The 22,902-nt window shown below is 45.0% G+C and overlaps 1 protein-coding gene and 1 non-coding gene across 3 annotated transcripts in view; both read right to left on the bottom strand.

The window, feature by feature from the left end:
* COP1 (COP1 E3 ubiquitin ligase) overlaps nucleotides 1-22,902 on the bottom strand; it is a 145,925-nt gene that overhangs the window by 13,468 nt on the left and 109,555 nt on the right. The gene's annotated exons all lie outside the window — the stretch shown is intronic.
* On the bottom strand, nucleotides 4,962-5,098 carry LOC112544083 (small Cajal body-specific RNA 3). The gene has a single exon (XR_003087407.2).

The raw sequence follows: 22,902 nt of genomic DNA, 5'->3' as shown, positions 1-22,902 counted from the left end.
TGAAAGCCCCAAACGCATATTTGAGGATTCCAAACCGAGTTACAACAGTGAGCCTGGCTGGTGTGTGTATTAGTCCTCTTTGCTCTCCTCACTCCGATTGATTGCTACTTGTCCTGTCTGCTCTCAAATTGGAGTAATTTCTTCAGGGGACAGACCAGGCTGACCTGTGTGTGCGCGCAACACCCAGCAGAATGGAGCCCCTAGGCACCGAGAGGTGTTAACTAGCTCAGTGACAAATTCTAGTCACCTTAATGCTATCTGCATGAGGACTGAGATGGGTCTAACTCTGCCTCTAAGGACTATTGAGTTTTCCCACCCTGACCCATTCAGTGAAACTGACCTGATTTTTCTGGTGTAGACCAGGCAATGAGAGCTAGCCCTAAAAGCACGCCTGTCTACTGGCGTTTGAGGAGGGAAAGAAGAGAAACCCAACAAGGTAAGGTAGCTTCAAATTTCTGTGCAGAAACTCTGATGCAAGATCACTCATCACAAACCGGAAAGGGAAAGGAGGAGACGCAAGGCCCACTGTAAACCCAACAACACACACTGAACTAAAGGGGCTGTACCACACATCACTGCTATTACAGGGGAACGGCTAACACCACAGTTGCAGCCCAAGCTGGTTAAAACATCTCCTGGTCTTATAGCGCAGAAGGGACCCTGCACCGGGCTAACCTTGGCTAGCATACGTGGGCCCAGATCAATGGGAACACCCCCTTGTATTTTCCTTCTCTTTCCTGTTCTCTCATCCCCACACAAAATTGGATACTGCATATCCCCTACAAAGCTCTGGCTGAAGAGAACCGGGCATGCTCCCACTGAAGAACGATAAATCGGTTCCAAGTCAGTCTAGCAGCGCTCGTTCCTGAATTACATCAAGCTCTTTCCCATCGGTTTTGGGGAGCCCAATTCACGGTCTTGACACTGCTTAAGGCTCCCTTGGAGGACGCACAAAAGGCGGGTTCAAATATTAAAACAGCATCTCCTGCAAGCAGACTGACCAGCTCAAGGCTTGCTCCTTAGTCACTCTGCCAGGGCTGTTTCATCTGCTAATTAGATGAATAATACAGGTTTAAACAGTGACCTATCAACCTTGACATTCAAATTTTAAATTATTAAATCTCAATTCTAGAATGCCAATAAATCACTTATATGTATGGATTTAATTAACAATCCAACCAGCGAAAAATACTTCCAATTTATATCGCACATTTCACCAGAGGATTCAAAGGCATGGTACAAATACTAATTAAGCCTCATAACCCCTCCCCCCCTTACATAAAGTACAAACCTGATTTTACAACTAGGGAAACTGAGGCAGTGCATTCACCTGACTTGACTTAAGCTGCAGAGTAAAATCAGTACAACCCAGGGAGGTTGAATAAATATGCAGAGAAGAAAAAAAAAGGTTGTTTACAAATTCTGCTTCTGGAGTACAGTATTGACTTGCAAAGTGAAGGAAAACCCAGTTGTAGTTTCTTCTTCCCCAAGCATATTATGGGCCCACGTTACTATCAAAGCCAGTGACAAGCTGGGTCAGTACTCTGCTTGGGTCTATAGCGCTTCCATCCAGATGGATCACTGGTTCACCACTGGTTCTGGCTCTAGACTCTAGGACATGCTCCCAAGCCCCAGACCACTTGTCCAATGCTCTTCCTTGGTATATCATTCTCTCCAGCCACTCAAAGTCCTGAAATTAGTGTCTTAGGCCTCCTGAGCCTCTGTTGCTTACACCCAGGCCCTCAGAGTTCCACAGAGACTGTGGCTTTTAGTGTCGATCCTTCAGAGACAACATGGCAGGAAAACAAGGAATTCGGTCTTGGCAAAGGAATTTCTTAACCATGCTACAGTACTCTTAAAAAGCACTGGAGAGCTCAGACAGCTCAACCCTTCTGTGGATCTATGGTTTGTCAGCATTCTAGGCTCGGCAGACTCTATCCTGCTTGTGAGCTGAAGAGGTCTTCATCAGAGTTTGGGGGCAGATGGGAGAGAGAGGAGAAATGTCAGGAAAGCCAGAGGGAGAGGAGAGAAATAATCCAGGGCAGGCACAGGAGTATCAAGACCAAGACAATATTTTAAGAAATGGGGGGAGGACTTTTAGATAATGAAATTAGACCAGAAAATCTCAGTGATGGAATCTATATGGGGACAGGGAAGGAATGAGCAAAGCAAAACAGGGCCCCTGCCTCCGGGCTGGGATGCAAGCAGAACTGTTGCGTACTTGAAGCCCTAAATCCCCCCTACCCTGTTTGAATACTGGTGAATACACTTGTTTAACTGAATGTGATTTGTGCACACGTACACATGGGAACGCTGCACCATACACCAGCTGACCACGAATGCCTCATTCTGAGTGTTCAAGATTGATTTTATCTATACTACAATTGCATCCACTGGTCTCCAAAGATAGGAAGTTGCAGAAGGCTGAAGTGCCTAGGGAGTAGTGCACATTTACAGCTTTGGAACAGCCAGTGCATTTTCTCCCTAGTGTGCAGGTAAGTTATGCAGGAGGGGATGTGCTTACAGATTTGAGACTGATTGGAAAATGGGCAGAGCCCATGCGCAGAGAGTAGTTTTGAGTTTCTCCCCTACCAGGTTTTTAAGTGTCCTAGCCTTGAAATACAGCTTTAATCTGAAAATTTTTACAAAGGGTCATATTTACTTAACAGGACCATTGGCTGCCTCTGCACCTTTGAGACTTGTGTGTTTAGTCATAAGGGTTATTTTTTCTAGTCCTGTTTGCCGTGCAGAGAAAACTCAGCTACAGAAAAGCAAGAGACCATCCTACACACCAACAGAGCTTTTGCCAAAATCCATTGGTTCAACAGAGAAAATTCACACAAGAGAATGGAGTTAGAGTTGTAAGAAGGAAACACCCTCCTTGACTCTCAGAGCTTGGGCAGAGTGTGCAGAGCTGTTGGAAGAAAGTATCTTTTCACTTGCAAAATAAAGATGTTTGATCGGAGAATCATCAACAGAGGATAAATCTGAAACCCCCAAGGTGCCATTTTAAAAGAGGTACTCTTCAGAGTAAGGTCACGTTGTTCAAGATCTCTACGATGCAATAAAAACCACAAATGTTTGCAGTGTTTGGTAGCTCCACTGATCCTAGGATATGAGAAAGACAAGGCAGGTGAGGTAATAACTTTTATTGGACCAACTTCAGCTCATGAAAGAAAGAGACAAGCTTTTGAGCTGCAGCGTTCTTCACGTTTGAAGACTAGCGCGGTGTAGCTTGAAAGCACATCTCTTTCATCAGTAGAAACTGATCCATTAAAAAAAAACAACAAACATACATCTTAGGGACTGAGAGAAATTGTGATGAACGGATGTTTAGTTGGAGCTGATTGATGCTAGGGATAAAGGATTGTCTGTACACAAAATGTAAAGCGTTGAATTAATCCAAACACAACTGTGTACAGTACAGATGACAAATACACAATTTCTCCTTAATAGCTCACTACTGATATTTCATTCATCATTTTTCTTTTCTTTTCTGGGGGGGAGCGGGGGGGTGAAAATGGAGGACTGCTACTCTTACCGTGTTAAGAGCTACAAGCAGCTGTTCAACTTGACACAATTTTGCCCATGTGCAAAGAAGAACAGTTGCTCATTAGTCACATTAGAAGTCAGCCACAACGTTCAAGGTAGCCCTCTTTCCCATTCTTCAGAAGATACCCAAGTTTGACAGTATCATCTCACCAACCGAGTTTGTAGCATATTAAAGTATCTGAACCAGACACAGCAAAATAGTTATGCCACGTACGACGCCTTCCGTTTGTCTTGCAGAACAAACTATTACAGATAATAATCCTACCTTTGCATGATCGGAAAGATTTAAATGTGGCCCACAGCCTGCATCGGAATGACTGTTGAAGGGGACACGGAGGCAATGCCTCATAACGTAATCTACTAGACTGGCCCAATGAACCTAAACCGTTCTTGCATGCACAAGGGCAACTCAAGTAACATACTAGGTACACAGCACAATAGCCAGACAGCAGCAGCAGACCGCTTCACAGATACTTTTAAAAATGCCACCCTGGACTGAGTATAAAGGCAGATTTACTGACTATGATAGCAAAGGAGAAGGCAGAGATGCAGGAGTCCAAACACCAGAGGGGAATTTGCTCTTCCTGCCACCCTGCAAAAATCTTTTCTTTTCATTCACCCCTTATTTGTCTGCATAAGAGAACCAAGACTAGAGGAGTGCAAAGAGTCAGGTGCTTTGGTAAAGCCTGCTCCAATGAATCTTCCAGAGACCAGAGAGAATTCTGACTACAGATGCATTGGCACAACTGTAGCTCCTTGCCACATCATGAAGACCAGAAATTCAAAGTGCAGTTTTCTTAAACCCGCAAATGACTGACTGACAATTATTAATCATAGGAAACCCTCTTTGAACCCGGCCATTCCCCTCTCTTCCAAATCTTTGATGGTCCACTCGTGTCACTACGTCTATAAGAAATCAGACAATTCATAAGGCATCCCAAGGGCAGAAGGAACTTTGCAACAGTTCACAAATGACACAGCCTTTGCATTTCAGTAGAGTTTGCACAGTGCCCTGCACCAGAGGGCCCCCAAAGCTGACTGAGGCCTACTGGGGCTACTACAACATTTCAAAAATATGCCAGGCAGGAATACCTGGATACCAGAGCCTATTCCAGAGGGTCCCCTCCCTAGAGAAATGTACCGTCTACTATGACCAGCTTGCTTAGCCTAATGAGCACGTTACAGAGAAAAGGAATTTTCACACAAAACCTGACAGCTCTGATTACAGCCTTCATTAAAAAATAAGGAGCTGAGTAAGTACCAGCAATTATACTCAGCGCTGAAAATTACAGAGCGGACCTTGTCCGGTGGCACATCCTCCTCGCCAATGCACTGCAGCTGCACCAGTCCACCCTCTGCGGAGACAGCTACAGGAGCGGGGGGGGGTAGGCCCAAATAAGGGTTGAGCCAGTGTATGGAGGGGAACGATCAGTGTTAGCTAGCTGTCCTAACCCAGACAGAGACCTCCACTTTGCTCTAGGAAGACTGCAAATGCAGACAAAAGACGTTTCATTTGCCCACATGGCCAAGCCCTGCAGCTTCCAGTTCTAGCGTGTTTCATTAGTAAAAGGCCTTTTGTTACGTGATCTTTTGTATTCCAGGCTCTGACTGCACCAAATCCTAAATTAAACACACTTTAATGCATGCAAATAAGCCAAAGAAAAAGGGATTCAGATTACAGAAAGATATAATTAAGCAGGCAAATTTAACCCAGAAGGTCAAAACCATTATTAGTCAGCGTGTGAAAGGTTGCAAGAACACATGGAAGGATGGAAGTTCACATCACACAGATGCATAATGGTATTTAATGAGGCACTTGCATCTCCTTTGCAATGAACTTGGCGAAACAGTTTATTAGAAGTTTAAAGAAGTTGATTTCTACTAGCCTGACATGAGCTCCAGAATTGCTCTGGTTTTATCTGACCCAAAGATCTCCTGGCCTCGACTGTGTTCTAAACTATAAAGAGCAGCAAGCTACCGGTGCCCTGACAAACTGCTCTTGAACAAGGATGCGCATATGAAAGGATTGAGAATATATTCCCTGTCACTGGATGGGTTCCCAGGTGCTCTGGGTAGGTCTACACTGCACTAACACACCTGTGGTTGGTCTGCACCAGCCGACTCGAGCATGGCATATCTGGCCTTGGACTGGGGCCAGGACTCAGGGCCCTGCGAGAAGGTTCCAGGGCCCTGGCTGCAGACCAAGTCCAAACATCTGCACTGTAGTTTTTTGTCCTCCAAGCCAGAGTCAGCGGACACAGAACAGCCAGGGGTACTGTTGACATCTCTTTTACCCAATATTTCCAGACACCTCACTTGGGAGCAAGGGATTAAATAAATGGATTGTGGGTTTTTTAAAGTATTTTTAGAAGTCAATTTCAATGCCCTGAAGTTGAAGGAAAGATCATGCTAGCTAGGAGCTCGTGTCGCAAAAGGAAATCGTAGACAAGCATCAAAGCCTGTTCCTCACTTCTGTCCTGCAGCACATGCTGCTACAATGTCTGGGCTCTCCTGAGCTGAGTGCGCCCATTACTTAGAGCTGCCTGGTGGTTTGCGTCTTATCTGGAGACAACATCCATTCTCGTTTGTTAAATTTCTAGCCAGGCTTAGAATGCAGATGGCAAAAGCTGAAAAGCAGATGCATTGCATCGATTCCAGGAAACCTCAAACACAGCCGTGACCTGGTAACAATCGACTTAAGGAGTCTGAGTCCTTCACAGATAACATGAATCCTGTTTATTGGATTCCTACTGCCTACTAACAGGCTGCACTGACTTAACCAATTCCATTCCATTGCTCACCACGGTAACTTTTGCCTGTCAGACTATCGCTCATTTTAAACCGACCGACTTACTCATTGTGCTGCTTAGCAGAGCACACATCACAGAAGTGGGCGCATGGAAGCTGTACAGAAGGACCATTTCTTCACATTGTTGGATCATAAACATTTCACTAAGATTGGGTAAAGGTGGACAGCACTATCTGAAAACAACTAAATCATTTTTGTGGAGTATTAAGTCTTGCCACAGATTACTCTCGATGCAAAGCAACGAACAAGAAACCAGATTCTCAACAGCTGCAGGCGATTTTATCTTTAAGGCTAATTCATAGAAGTGAATCGCTTCTCCTTATAATGAATCATATTGATACAGCTGGAGTCAATTTTGCAAAGTGGCTGTAAAACAAAACATCAGATACCTGAAATTGAGTGTTTAAAAAAACCCATTAATCATTTGAATGCAAGTGAAAATTACCAATCACCTATGATCAAAAAGGAGAGAAAATTCCAGCCACAGAAATGTATTAAGCTGTAAAAGAGTCTAACAGCAAAAGGCAAATTTAAAAGGATTCAAGCAAATAAGGCTTAAAATAATCTAGTGTTTGTGTTGTAATGATACAAGTGAACAGAATTCCGTGGAGAGAGAGTATCGCTGCTTTGCGTTCCTTATTAGAAAAGCCAACTTGAGGAAGCTAGGAGAGGTGAAAAGTATTTTTCCTGTATTTGATTACTTGTCTCCTCTATTTCGTCCTCTCTGGACTAGTGTCCTTTAAATATTCTTCCTACACAGCTGTTGCTGTTGATTTACTCCTAAAAAGAAGTCATGATGACTGAAACCACAGTGAGTGGCAATTATCCACTGTCATTTTATTGGCCTGCTGATACCTCAAAGCAGGTTCACACAGAGTGAGAAAGTATGGACAGAACACAATGGACTCGAGAGAAAAGGGACTATTTGCTTCACCACCCTGAATACTACTGGTTTCCGTTAAGTGTGTGTGTTTAGTGTGTGGAACTGGTGTGTGTTTTTTATCAGTAACCGAAAAGATAATTAATGGTAATCGTCGGTCATGGCTTCAGATGGAGAAGTGTTACTGTAAGAAGTGGCTTTTAGGTAAGCGAGCTGCCCAAAGTCACCCAGGGAGTCAAGGCGCAAGCGGAATCAGAAACCAGAAGCTGCTGGCATTCAGGCCATGTTCAGGATAAGGCACTACACTGGCCTGGTCTATACTACATAGGTAGGTCAACAGAAGGCAACTTCTGTCAAACAATGTGTGTGTCTACACTACCAGTTACTTCCGCCGACACAACTCGCCTGCTGCAACAGCTGAATGACTTCCCCCTGCAAAAGGACAGCGCTTAATTCGACATAGGCAGATGTGGTGGCGGCCTGGATGTTGCTTCTTCTGTTGATTTCACTGGCCTCCAGGAGATAGATCACAGCAGAGCACTGTGATCGTTCTGATCAATGTTCTCAACTCTGCTGCACACCAGCCAGGTAAACAAGACACAGTCCCCTCTCCTGCTAGACCCGGAACCTTGGAATTTCCAATTCCTGTTTGGCACAGAGAACTCACCTGCTTGCTGATCATGACAGCCCCATGCACCAAACACGCTCCTGTCAGGAGTACGTAGACATGGATCTTCTAGGAGTGTAGGGAGAAGAGGCTGTGCAGGCCCATTCCTGGTCCAGACACAGAAATGTAGACACGCGAGCAGATTGCTCGCAGCAAGGAAAGAGAAGGGCTACACCAGGGACATGCAACAGTGCTGGGTGGAAAAAAAAAAATAAAAAAAAAAAATCAAGGGATTGTGGCAGGCATGCCACGAGACAGGAGGTGAACAGTCGCTCTGGTGCAGCACTGCAGACATGCTGCTTTTATGAGGAGCTGCACCCTGTCCTCGGCAGCAACCTCCATCACGATACCCAGGAGCAGCTTGGATACCTCAGAGGAGTCAGAGCCAGGACACAGCAGAGACCACGGGATATCTTGGACAAGGAAGAAAAGGCAAGTAGGAGACAGGTGAGTGGGAGAGCCATCATCCTGGAGAGCCGGAACTGTTACCCTAGAGCAGTCCAGTCACTGTGAAGCAGCATGGCTAAGCACGGTGCTGGGGAAAGAACCTCTCATGACGATGCAATTCTAATTAACATTTTGAAGTCGTGTTTTTTATGCCACTTTTCATATAAAAATAACTGAGGGAGAGTGGTTATTTGCTTCATAGTGACCACACCAAACAGGGAGAGGGTGCCCTGCGAAAAAGACTATTACGTACGCAGGGAGATCCTGAGATTCCTCCACAGACCCCTCCACCGCGGTTGGACACTTTCCCATGCCACTCCAGGGTTAATTTGGCTGGCACCATTGCAGAACAGATGAGAATTGGAAGCTTCCCCACCAAATTTGCCACTCACTTCTCCACTGTACTCAGCTGCTGCACGACTACCAAAAGCAACAGGGGAATCGTTTCCCTAAAACAGGGCTACTTGGACGATGTGGCAGTTCATCTTGCAGCGCTAGAATAACTGTGGGATAAGACGCTTGGTGTTTGTTACACTTGCCACAAGGAAACCACTGAGCAAGGTCCATGCGTCTGTAGACGGCCAGCGTGCAGACTGCAGATGAAATCAGAGAAGGGAAAAACTGTGTCATGGGATGTTGAAGTCATGTTCTTGGTCACCCCGGCGAGAATATTTTGGTCCCATGAGGCACTGCAAGCCTGTCCCAAAACCCAGAGCTCTCTGCATTGATTGGGGTGTAGACATGTATAACTGACTTAATTACTGTGACAGCTGGAGGCTGACTTAAGTTTGTACTGTCGACATCTTCTCAAGAGACCGTGACTGGTTGCTACTGGAATAGGTCAGACTGAGCTGCTGTAGGCCCAGGATCAGAAAGGCAAAAGTGATGCAGGTTAGCACCGAAGTCTGTGCCTGGAACAGTCTGAGAGGGCCTTTTACAGTGCTGGCCAATGAATTATGCATCACTATCCACAATTGTGCATTCATCCTACAATGTTTTTTAAAAGCACAACAAAAGATTTACAGGCTTATTTTACTGTTACAAGCACTTATAAATAAGCAAGCATCAGCGAAGCCAACATAATGTGGACAGCTGCACATTGGTTAACTACATGCTATGGCTTGAGAGGCAGAAGGGAAAAGTCTCAGAGCAAAAAAGGATCCATTTCAGCGTGTGCATGGTTGCATGTAAAACATGTTAGTTTCGGAACAGGCTGCTAGTAAAGGCTGACCGGTGTGTTGCATTACATTTTCACAGGTCCTCCAACCGCATACAGAATACTTGCTTTGTAACAAACTCACAGGGGAGGCAATTTCCTCTACGGCAACCAATTTTGCACTAATGAAAGCAACAAATACCCTGAAAAATAAACCCAAGCCCTTCTTTTAATGCAAAGATGCTGCTTTTCCGTTCAGATCACCTCTCCCTGGTTTTAGTACTGCTTGTGACAACAGACCTGTCTCTTGGTACGCTCAAACCAACACACAAGTTCTGAAAACGGAAGCACCACTCCCTTCTAATTCCGAAGGGAAAAAAAAAATCTTTCACTCCGAAATGATTGAACACTTTCAACAAGCGCTCTTCGTACACTGGACATGAGGCGATTGCTAACTCAGCCAGGGCAGACGGCTGCACAGCAAGTCTTTCAGCAGCAACAGGTAGTTTGGTCACAGACCATCAAGCTCACCAACCCAGGAGCAGTGGAAAAGCAATACCAGAGTCAGTTTGGAGGACAATGCTAAGCTTCTATCTAAAGTGCCCACCGGGAGGGACAGTCACTTCCTTCCTGTGAATTGGATTATATGCTCTCCACACAGACTGCAGGCCAAACGAGTTTTTATGGCTGTGAACCGGTCCTTCCTCCCGCTCGCTCCCTGCCTTCCAGTGTATCTAATTATTACGAGTAAGTGGAAACAATGCCAATGTCTCCTCCGCCAACTCCTCAGACTGTCGACTACGCTTGTCCCTTTAACTTAATATTCACTTTGGACACACTGAAGTGAATTTAAACACCCTCAGCGTGCTGAATCCCTGGCAATGCAGCAAATTGTTTGCTCCAGTCCGCGTTCAGCAATCCAGAACAAGAGCTTGGGATAAAGTGATGCTGATCTGCAATAAAACAAAAACGAAAGTAGCCTGCCTGTTCCTGGCTTATAAAATATTCTTCCAAATTGTACAATCCAAACACCTTGAAAGAGGGCAGCTGGATCCTGCGTTAGCTGCTATTAACATCGGGGTTGAAGCAATTAGGCATGTTTGTTAATAGGGACCATATTATTTTATTAATATAATCTGGCTTGGTTTGGTTTTATTATTTTTAAATATGATTCCCTGCTGTGCTGGATATTTGCAACTCATTCCTCAAAGCAGCTATTAACGTAGTTCTTTTTCCAGATTTCTCATGTTTGGCTACACAGCTTGTTCTGTACAAGAACTTTCAATGAAGACCCACCCACCCCCGTGTCCTCCAAGGCAAGATCCATCTTTTACTCTGTAGGTACAGTGCCTAGCACACGGAGGGCAGCAGGAGAAAAGCAGCAGCAGATGATCACGGTAAACCTGGCATCTTCAAAGACATCAAATAAAGGACCCAAAACTAAGCAAGGGGAATTGTTCAGATCTGCCTGAGCGCACTGTTCAACATGCAGCTTCGCATCAAGGTTTTATTATTGCTTACGGCTCGGCAACTTGATTGACATTAGACTGACCTGAAGCTATTGGGCTCTAATCCATTTTAATACATAGCACAGGAGGAACCTACAGTACAGGGGCTCTGATACTCAGGTGATGGATACATTAGAGGCCTACATAAACAAAAGCTTTTGTTGTTCTAAAGCTGGGTGCATGACTTGTTCTGCATCGCTGCTTCCATTTCACCCAGAGGTGAAACTGTCTGATCAAAATCTTAAAACTGAACGCTGGAAGGGGGAAAAAAAATGAGTTCTTTTTTCCACCGCATTTGAACATTACCGAATGTGAACTCATTACAATGGCAGGATTTAATTAAGAGCATGGCCAAAGTTGATGCAATTTCTGAACAATTCTGACACTCACACACCTGTCATCCTGTATCATCTGTGACAGGTAAATATATACAATCGGAACACACACCAGCTTTAGAAACCTGCAGTAAGTTAATTCCGTGTAACGCAGCTGCTGTTGCATTGGCAATGTTACTTGTTAAGAGGAAGGAAGGAAGAAAACAAACCTGGCTACTGTATCTGGGAGTGAGTTTGTCTAGTCAAGAACTCCTCCTGAACAGCACCAAACTGGGTACACAGCTTCCTCTTATCAGAGCTTAAAGCAATGCAAGGGCTTGGTTGTGCCTGGAAAACAGGACTAGGACCGTTCTCATGCAACCCAAGAGAAGCGAGAATCACCGAATCAAAACTGACGTAACTGAGCGAACGATGAGAGGGTTCAGGGCGGGCTCAGGGTGAGTGTGCAGACTGCCACCTTTGCTCACCAGCCCCAGCACAGAGCTACTGCAGCAGCTCTGTTCTGGGCTTGTGGGAGTGGGGAGGCTGCGCTTTCCCCACAGTGGTGGCAGCCTTGTGAGAGGGCACCTTTCCCCTACCCCCAGCTGCATCTGCTCCATGCTAGAGCCAGAAAAGGAGGTGTCTCCCCCACAGCCATGGCACCCAACCCGGAGGTGCTGCTGCCAGGGGACAGGTGGTCCGTCTATGGCCCCCCACCAGGGGACATGCACCCCTTCACTGGCTGGGCCCGCAGGGGCTGCAGAAGCTATGGACGGATCCTTTCCATCTCACCTCACACTGCCACAGTGAGAAAGGACTGGGGTGGTCCTCTCTTCCCAGGACAGCCTGCATACTGAACCCCCCCATCCCCGGCCCCACTCCAGAGCAATGATTCTCATTTTCTAAAAAAAGAACCCCTAAAATCAATTCAAGTAAGGGCTTGAGCAATGCCCAGTAAATCTTCTAGCAAAAATAATATTCAAAGAAAAGAGAATGGGGTTTTCAAAATTCTTCAGTGTGGGCCTAATTCTGCTCCCAGACAACTCAAGAGAAGCTTTATAATGGACTTCTGAAAAATCCCAGTCAACTACACACTTTACAAGAGCCTTCTTAGTTTGGAGTAACCTAGAACACTCCCTATTTATTCATGTGTAGTTCACACATACCTGTGCATATAAAGGGGCAAAATCCACGTAATAAAGTCGTAGAACCACGTGAAAAATCTCGTGGGTTTCAGTCTGCATTGTACCAGGCAACGTGCCCACTAACACATCCCTTCCAGGACTACATCAAGTGTCCAAATCAATCAGATTCAAATAGCCGCCAAGTTACACTACTAGCAAGTCCTCTGAAAGAATATTCCTCTATTTCCATTTATTCTGACGTGTCGTGGAAATCAGCTGGTGAGAATTTCTCGCGAGCTGGGGGGGAACTTGTGCTAAGATAACATAGCTTGCAATAGCAGCTGCCTTGCTCTGACAGAAGAACCGGGCAAACACCTGGTATGCATTGTTCTCCCTCACGGATGGGCTTTTCAGAACTTTCAGCACCGGCATTAGACCAAACGCCAACTGCTTTTAGGAAAAAACCATCTAGTCCAGCTTTATAAAACTTCAAGGTGAGGGATTACAGGCATACTGTGCATGCGCTGATTAATTCATCCCACAGATTCTCTCTCTTAATAAAAGTTTAATTGCTAAGAGGTGCTGATTTAAGGAGTGTAGGCTGTGATTGCAAGAAACTGGCGTTCCCGTGGTCTGGCATCAAAACTCTAGCTCCAAATGGAAAAGGTCTGTGCCATGGTAGGTGAGAGGCAAGATCAACTACTCACTTCCTGCTAATGGTTTTAGAGGTTGCCAAAAATGTCATTGGGAACTAAAACGTTTCCCTGGTACCTGATGAGCGCACACACATTTACTGGTTAATTCAAGTTCTCGCCGAAAGGATTTCAGGGCCATTACACTTCCAGGGCATCCATTCCACAGTCAATTCAGAGCACAGTTCAAAACTGACCTCTTCTTTCAGTCTGTCTCAGGGACTGTGTCACTTCGCCCCGCTCTTGCTGATTCACCATCAGCTTCCTGTCTCCACACGTTTTCCGGACTGTCTTCTGCTGCTTCTATAATCCTGACTCACCCCTTTGACTTTCCGTCTTTTGGAAAGCCTCAGGGAGATGACATTTACTCCCTTGTCTGTGACAATTTCTTTAATAAAAGATGACAACCATATTTTTCAAGTGTCCCAGAGCTTTCCAGGACTGCCCAGAATTTCTAATCCCTGGCCCATGGGCAACAGTCCCAAGCAGAGCCCTGAGCTCAGCTACTTAAAAAGGAACGAGTGACACAAGAAGCACGCAGATTAGAGGCTGCCTACATTTATCTTGACTCGACCACAAATTTTCCCCTTTACTGGAGCATGAGACTCAGGGCGTCGAGGCAGAGAGAAAAGGCAGAGTACCTATATAGCCTCATACAGAGCTGCACTGTTCTTCCCTTCCATCTCAGACTCTAGGAGGAAGAGATGGCGACACAGAAAGGGGGACCACACCCCAAGCAGGTGACTTAAGAACTGGAAAAGATAGCAAGCATGCTCCATTTCCACGAGGGATGCCAGTGGGCTCCCTTCATAAATGGTATGGGAGGAGGTTGCCTGAAGGCTGCTGGGGGAGAGGATAACATCTCTCAACCGACGAAAAAGGAAATGGTTCTGGAAAGTCTGGGGCACAGAGGGAAGGAATCTTTGGCGGCTCTGACAAGTATCCGAATTTCTGGATGTTTACCTGAAACGCAAACCTTACAATGCCTTTATAATTAAGATATTAAACTATTAAAAATCTGAAAATATATCTACATCTACATCTATCATCTCAACCCTCTGGAAGCAGGAGCCTTGTGGAAATTCTCATGGGATGAAATTGACAACTATCTAAAGCGAAAATATGGGACCGAGACTGTGCACGTTTCCAAGTTTGTACCGTGCCTTATACAAGAGGGCTCAGCTTAATTTTGGTCCTGGATTCTACTGTAAATGTGTCATGCAAGTTCCAATATTAATAAACATAAAAAGTTTGCAAGTCGTTTTATGGAAAAGGCCATACCAACTAAATTGGTATACAGTAATTCCTCATTTAACACTATAAATATGTTTCAGAAAATGATCGTGTTAAGTGAAAACATGTTATGCGGGGTCAATTTTCCCATTGAAAATAATGGAAAAGGTGGAGGTTGCATTTCAAGCATGGTGTCTGTTGGGACCGGAACATAAGGTTGGGGGAGAAAGGGGACTGGGTTACAGCAGAGAGGGGAGGTGTTTGGCTCGGGTGAAGGGAAGGAGAGAGGAGGGGGATTGGGTTGGGAGTATGCCTCTTGTGATGGGTCTGCCAGGACCCGCAGTGCATCTGGCGAGGGGGAGGGAGGGTAGCTGGGGAACGGTGCAGCGAGCAGTGAATCCTCCGCCTCTTTGCAGGGAGGTGGGGGAAGCCCCGCACAGTCACCAGCGATGGGCAAGCTGGGGAAATCATGTGATTCCGGGGACAGTTGTGTAATTCAAAAAACGTTTCCCCCAAAAAGTACTATCACGAAAACGTGTTAATCAGGCACGTGTTAAATGAGGAATTACTGTATCATGACTTGTAATGCAATGGGGAATTAAAGAGAGAGTGTGTTGCATCTCTGAATTTCCTGACTTTTGTGCTTTCACTATTATAAGATAAAGGTTAGGATTAAACCACAAAAGAGACCAGGCTTTAACCACACTCTGTTTAATTGCTACTTATTAAAAGATCGGAAATCCAGTAGAGGAGAAATTTCTATTCTCAACTTCAACAAGAGCTGCAGAGGGCTTTCAGTGTCCCTCCCCAATCATAATATTGTAACGATAAGATTCTTCTTGTGCGCAAGTTCACGCGTCCCAAGAGCAGGAAATAACAGAACGCTCAGACCCTTGTTTCCATGAGCTGTAAAACATAATTCACAACCGCTGGGACTCTGCCAGTGGGATCAATGGCAGAAAATGTAATGTCAACAGTTTTCTGATTTCTACCACTATGCTGTTCATTAAAGATTAGAAAACAGACGACTGATAAAAAAGCCTCTCTACCGTCTAATTGTTAGGACTGCTGGACATGCACCTCTGATAAATTACAGCTAAGTAGTCTGCTGGTGTAAGTGTTGTCTCCAGTCAAGAAAAATCTGCAGCTTTAATATCTCCTTTCAATTCTCAAAAAGATCCCTAGGCAATTTTTAAAGGTCACACTGAAAAATACCCTAGCCCCTTCTCTTTTGAGGCGGGGGGGGGGGGGGGGGGAAAAAGACTTTAGATGAAGTTTGTAAGTAGAGACTTGGAGCCCCAGAGGAAAAACCACGACCCATTTCCTTGATAAGACTATTTTCAAATCCAAACTAGAGTGGGTTCAGAGTCCAGTAAGTTAAGGGAATGTGGATTGGATAAATGGACTGTAAGATGGCTAGAAGGACGGGCCCAGCGGGTAGTGATCAACAGCTTGATATCAAGATGGTGGCCGGTTTCTAGCGGAGTGCCCCAAGATTCGGTTTTAGGACCGGTTTTGTTCAATATCTTTATTAATGACCTGGATGAAGGGATGGATTGCACCCTCAGCAGGTTTGTAGATGACACTAAGCTAGGGGGAGAGAGAGATATGCTTGAGGGCAGAGATAGGGTCCAGAGTGACTTAGCCGAATTGGAGGATTGGGCCACAAGAAATCTGATGAGGTTCAACAAGGACAAGTGCAGAGTTCTGCACTTGGGATGGAAGAATCCCAAGTATTGTTACTGGCTGGGACCAACCAGCTAAGTAGTAGTTCTGTAGAAAAGGACCTGGGGGTTACAGTGGATGAGAAGCTGGATATGAGTCAACATTGTGCCCTTGTAGCCAAGAAGGCTAATGGCATATTAGGTTGCATTAAAAGGAGCATTGGCAGCAGATCCAGAGAAGTCGTTATTCCCCTTTATTCGGCCCAGTTCTGGGCCCCCCACTACAAAAAGGGATGTGGACGCACTGGAGAGGGTCCAGCGGAGGGCAACCAAAATGATTAGGGGGCTGGAGCATATGACTTATGAGGAGAGGCTGAGTGAGTTGGGTCTGTTTAGTCTGCAGAAGTGATGAGTGAGGGGGAATTTGATAGCAGCCTTCAACTTCCTGAAGGGAGGTTCCAAAGAGGATGGAGAGAGGCAGTTCAAAGTAGTGACAGATGGCAGAGCAAGGAGCAATGGTCTCAAGTTGTGGTGGGAGAGGTCCAGGTTGGATATTTGGAAAAACTATTTCACTAGGAGGGTGGTGAAGCACTGGAATGGGTTACCCAGGGAAGAAGTGGAGTCTCCATCCGTAGAGGTGTTTAAGTCACGGCTTGACAAAGCCCTGGCCGGGTTGATTTAGTTGGGATTGGTCCTGCCTAGAGCAGGGGGCTGGACTTCATGACCTTCTGAGGTCTCTTCCAGCTCTAGGATTCCATGATTCCTGCGGTGAGGTGGGGGAAGGAGAAGAAAAGGCCTTTTAGTGCTGAATAATAGCATCATTGTGGTGACCCAATTGACACAGGAATATAAGAACCCTTAATCTGAATCTAGGAAAGGAAGGATTAAACAGTGATGCATTAGCATGTCAATTAGCAAGTCTTAAACCAGCTTGAAACCACACTAATGGGGCAATCCAGTTTCTCCAATTGCATTGGAAATGGGGAAGAGGGGCCAATGTTAGTAGTCCTATGGCTAGCCTCAAATGAAAAGGAAAGTCTGAAACAAATGGTTTCCTGACACCCACCCCCCTGCATGCACTGCACAGCAGTGTAGGGGAATCTGACTGCTCGGAGACCTACTCATGTTAGTAAGTAGCATCTTTCTAGGAGGAACTTCAAGAGATTTGAGAGCCTGGGGAGAGAATATATGCCGGGGGGGGGGGGGGGGGGGGGGAAGGAGAATCACTGGAGATTTTTTTTTTCCTTCATAAAAGAGATGAAAAATAAAATTCTTCTAAATCCTGTAATGTGCATAATTACATTATCTAGAGGGTCTTGCAGAAGGAGTGAAGTGTCAAAACACTGAAATTTCAAGATAGCGACTGAAGCACTAATAATAGAGTATGATATTCTCACATAGCTACAGCTCTCAACAGTTGGACTCCTGGGGCAGTAATGAGGAGTAAAGAGTTGCTACGTTCAGCAGGATATTTTCTTTGCTTAATTCTCTGCTTTTTACATAAAAAGAATCCAAGAACGAACATCTAAAAGGATATCTGCATTGTACAAATTTAACATGCATTATATGCAAATACACACACTTCACTGAGTTCCCCCGAAAACAAGAACATGCCTCATGGAATTACTTTATGCACAAAATTACACCCTTTCAGCAACAGGCGTGTGGAAATGTTATACATACAATTACATTTCCAACCTAAGAACTTTACAAGCCATACAAGTCTCCAGTGTCCTTGTTTTTTGGGGTTAGATTAAAAAAGTAAAGAATGAACATTCCCTGCTTAAGAAAATGCGATTGACAAGATTTGCATAGCTCCTTTAAGAGGCAGGAGGAAAAAAGACTGGAACACAATAAAATGCAGTGACAATATCTTGCTGCAAGGCGCTAAGCAATAAGTAGAGGAATCTGCTTGAGTGAAAGGATGAAAAGCTGTTAGGCTTTTAAACACAATTAGAAAGAACCTAGTGTGGCCGGGGAGAAAAAAAAATGTGCAGCAAAGAGCTGGAAGCCGGGGTGCTGGCAAGTCAGCTTCTCAGCATATCTAAACTCCAAAGCAGGCAAACGCCACAAGAAAGCAAAACATCTGAAGAAATTCTAGGCAAAGGCAGAGGGACTCAGCACATTCAAGCCTACCTCATTTTTCTGAGCAATGATTCTCAGATTGCCACACCCTGACAAACTGTTAATTATGTATTTGAACCCGACAAGTGAATAGGGAGCCAAACATCAGTCTTCTGCGGGCTGTGCAAAGGGGATGCAAGATCTAGAAAGCAGTGCAGCAAAAGAGCCGAGTGCATGGATAGGCGTGACCAGCAGTGTCAGGATAAAATGGAGGCTTGACTTCTGAGGAGTGCATAAGCAACAAGAAGTCCTGTGGCACTTTATAAACTAACAGATTTATTGGAGCATAAGCTTTCATGGGCAAAGATCCACTTCGTCAGATGCATGTAGTGGAAATTCCAGAGGCAGGTATAAATATACAGGAACATGAACAGAAAGGAGTATCAATCAAGAGGAAGGCCAGCGATAACTAGGTCAATTCAGTCAGGGAGGATGTGGCCCACATCTAGCAGCTGATGTGGAGATGTGAATATGATAATTCACTCAGCAGTTGTGAGTAGGAGGAGAGGCTTGGATAAAGCAGGGATTCACAGAGGCCCTTACATAGATGTTTGGAAAGGGACTGCAAGTACTACAGCTGGAATTGATCATCAGGACACAGGATCTGATAGAGAGGAGTCAAAGAACAGTACAGTTCTGGTACTGTACTGTGAGTTCCTCTCACAAATCTCAGACTATTTTCTAGGTAAGATTTAACTCATCTAAACAACTCCATCTGAGAATTTTGCACAAAAAAAAATGGCTTAATTTGTAAATTAAAGCTGCTAGCTGTTTCAATATTATTTTAAACCCCATCGTTTGCAAGAGACCATAGCTAAGCGGAATGAAGATAAAATCCTTTAAGATTTCAGATTTCCAAAATTTCAGTTACAGTTAAAAGAACTACCAATAAAATCAGGGCAGGTTATTGTAGAATAGCAAGGGAAGTTGAATGTTAATATCATTAATAACTCTTTCAAATTAATTATCAGCTAAGAATCGCAATTAATCACTTTCTGGAATAATCTGAGCGAGTTAGATTAAATCCAGTGAAAGGGAGTCAATTTGCTGACTGTAAATTAGCAAAGTCCCACGTGTATTAGTTGCTCGCGTGTACCATATTTATTCATTCTATGAGAAACAAAATGGATAGCCGCCTTCCATGGGCATTTGTAAAGGACGATTTACTGCAGAATCATTACAGGCTTTTAAAGAACATGCAATTAACTTTATTAATTACACATTTAGAGAACTAAAGTCTGAGATGCTATGTTAAAATAGGATGACTGTTAATGGCAACAGGATTGTCAACTGCTGTCATTTTGACTAAAGAAAGGAAAGGTGGTTTCCTGAAGCAGCAATCCAAAAAGGAGAGTGATACAACTCTAACTGAAGAGTTGTTTATAAAACCTAACACTTATAAAAAACTCAACCAAGGAATCCATGGACCTTTGCTATCTTAGAGTGACTAGTAGGAAGCCATTTCTCTAACATTTCATAGAGAAGTGGCCTGGAACAACTTGGGAACACCAACTAGTAACATGTTTTACCGTCTATGGGGACAACAATCTTACCAGAAATCCCCAAGATACTGTAGCAGTGGTGAGGGAGAGAGATGGATATGGAGACTCGTGTCACGTAACATCTAAATGAACCTTGCTCACTGGAAAAGAGTCAATTCCTATGGCTCAATGGTGGCTAGATGTTAGCTTCCCAGACTGCTGAACACGCACTCATTTAAAGAGCAACCCTGAGACAGGAACACAAACCCATTTCCTATTCTTCATGCCTGCATCTCAGCTCTTCAAGATCTTTCTCCAAAGCTGCAAAGCCACGTTGCTACCATCTAGTAAAAGCGTTGCATGCAAAGGTCAGATGCCCTTCAATCAAAATACAGTATACAGTTCGGAGAGCTGGAAGGCCTCCTTTAAAACAAAAATATACAATGCTATTGTCAATATCCTTTTTTTTTTGGTCTTTTCTCTTCAGGCTAATTTACTTAGCATATTCTCTTATCTGCATCTTCTTGCTGCTTAGCAAAGCCCTGATATTTCTACTTGGAAAGTCTTTCCAAAGCTAACCGGCTTATCTGCAGTAATGAACACTCATGCAAACAGGCACAAAATTAAATGGCTTCTTTACAGTGATTATGATAGAGTGAGCCATGCTTAATCTACATAATCAAATTGCTTCTATGTTCAGCAATAATACCTTTCCTGCTGCCCAGAGAGCAGCCCCTGTTAAACCTGCTCTCCCAGCTTCCTTCTGAGAAACACCAACTGCAGTGGAAGCGAGGAGAATTATTGAAGAGGTAATGGAGCGGCAGATACAGGTGCACCTCATGCAAGTCTGAACGTAACAAGCCAGGTCAGAGTGAAGGGGTTCTGCCTCTCAGGAGGCGTGGAAATATTATGCAGGAGAAAAAAGAGACTACCGTATATACTCGAGTATAAGTCGACCCGAATATAAGCCGAGGCACCTAATTTTACCCCAAAAAACTGGGGAAAAGTATTGACTCGAGTATAAGCCTAGGGTAGGAAATGAGGCAGCTACTGGTAAATGTAAAAAATGAAGATAGATACCGGGTCTAGCCCCGGAAGTCGGGGCGAAAGCTGCTCTGGTGCCCCTGGTCTGCTGGAGACCGCCTCCAGCAGACCAGGGGCACCGGGCGGGTTCCCGCGCTTCTGAGGCTTTGCCAGAGCAAAGCCTCAGAGCCGCGGGACCCCTGCGGCTGCGGCTGCAGTCCGGGAGCCTGTGGTCTGCTGGGGACGGTCCCCAGCAGACCACAGGCACCCAGATTGAAGCGGCAGCAGCGGCGGTTCCCCGCGCCTCTGAGGCTTTGCTCTGGCAAAGCCTCAGAGGTGCGGGACCCCCCCGCGGCTGCGGCTTCAGTCCGGGAGCCTGTGGTCTGCTGGGGACGGTCCCCAGCAGACCACAGGCTCCCGGACTGAAGCCGCAGCCGCGGGGGGTCCCGCGCCTCTGAGGCTTTGCTCTGGCAAAGCCTCAGAAGCGCGGGAACCCGCCCGGTGCCCCTGGTCTGCTGGAGGCGGTCTCCAGCAGACCAGGGGCACCGGAGCAGCTTTCGCCCCGACTTCCGGGGCTAGACCCGGCCAGACCCGGCCAGCGGCAGAGACGCGCTGAGCCCGCCCGCCTCAGTTCTCGAGATGCTGACTCGAGTATAAGCCGAGGGGGGCATTTTTCAGCACAAAAACTGTGCTGAAAAACTCGGCTTATACTCGAGTATATACGGTAAGTTCTCCTCAGTACACTACCTACATTCCAACTGTCTATGGCAGATAAGACCTTCAACGGACCCTCTCTCATATACATGCATTTTAAGACAGACCTTACTGCTTGCCTGGTGCTGTTCTAGAAGTAACACTTCGTTTCCTTTCACTCGATAGGAAAGCCATATGTGTTTTCACTACTTTTCCTTTGGTGTTTACATGCGAATAGAATAGCAGAATTTATTTACAGCTGCAATACTGAAATTGAGGTTTTACATCAAGTCTTTTGCCAATGTGTTAAGGAGTATTTTTTTTTCTTCTATTAAAGAAAAAGTTTTAGGGCCAGACACGTACATTGTAAACTTCTCCTCTTAGAAGTCAGAGGTGTGCATTTAGAGTAGGTAAGAGGTCAGAAGTACTAGAGCATATCCCTGACTCTACCATTAATTTACAGTACAATTCACCGCAGATAAAAATTTAAGGCTGGCTTCTAATTGGAGGTGGCCCACCAATCTTCAGAGTTGCTGAACATCAGCAGCTCCTACCCAACGTCAACTGAAAGCCACTGTAGAAAGTGTGGATATTAAAATCTCTGCACCTCAATTTACCCATCTATAAAATGCAAAGATTCTTACCAAAACGAGTGCTCACAGAACTAGCTCACTGATTAATCTACAGTGTTTAATATCTTGTACATAATACAAGACCAAAGTATTAGCATACTAACTCTTGTATGTTTAATAAAGACTTCCACTGCTGAAAAAAAAAAAAGGGGGGGGGGGGCGATCTAAAACGTACAATTTTCTGGCCACTCTGCTGCCCTAAAGGCAGTGCTTTGGCAGACAGCACTGCACTAAGCTTTTTGGGAGAAGACTGGGCATGATTCATTTCAGGTTCGGTTTCTTTCAGTGGGCATTTGACAGGAGAGTGGGTACAGATGTTTGGAATCACATGGCTAGCACTTGGTGAAAATGGAGGGAGTTGATGGGAATGCTCTGTGACAAGAAGGTGCCGAGTAAACTATTAGGTCAGAAATGACAAGGTCTGAATGCTGACCAGTGAGGAAGAGAGAACTAGCAGTTACAGGACAAAGACCATGAGCAAGACCCAGAACATGTGGTTTGAGATGCTGAAAGAGGACGTGAAGGTTGGTGTCCCTTTGGAAGATGCTGAAGGACAAGAGCTGCCAACCCTGACTAGAAAGCAAGGCAGAGAAGCAGCAGCAGCTCCCTTGGGCATTTTAACTTATTGGAAGGGTTTTCATTTTTCTTGGACATCAGATCTTGCCCTTGAAGTAGACAGAGATTTTGAGGAAAGCATCCGAACGTAAATTTGTTTCGCTCTTCTCAATTGTTCAGGCTACTGAAATAAGAGACTGGTCCACAACAACACTACAAAGAAACGGAATCAACTCTTGATTACACTGGGGGATCCTGAGGCAAAGTTAATACACAGTATTTCTATGTTGCCCTCCACCTAAAGAAGCAGTTTACAAACACAAGTTAAGTCTGAACACTAATGTGAGG

Source organism: Pelodiscus sinensis, chromosome 9 (genome assembly GCF_049634645.1).
Source record: "Pelodiscus sinensis isolate JC-2024 chromosome 9, ASM4963464v1, whole genome shotgun sequence".
Lineage (NCBI taxonomy): Eukaryota > Metazoa > Chordata > Testudines > Trionychidae > Pelodiscus > Pelodiscus sinensis.
Note: the sequence above shows the minus strand (reverse complement) of the source record. Positions and strands in the feature narration are given on the sequence as shown.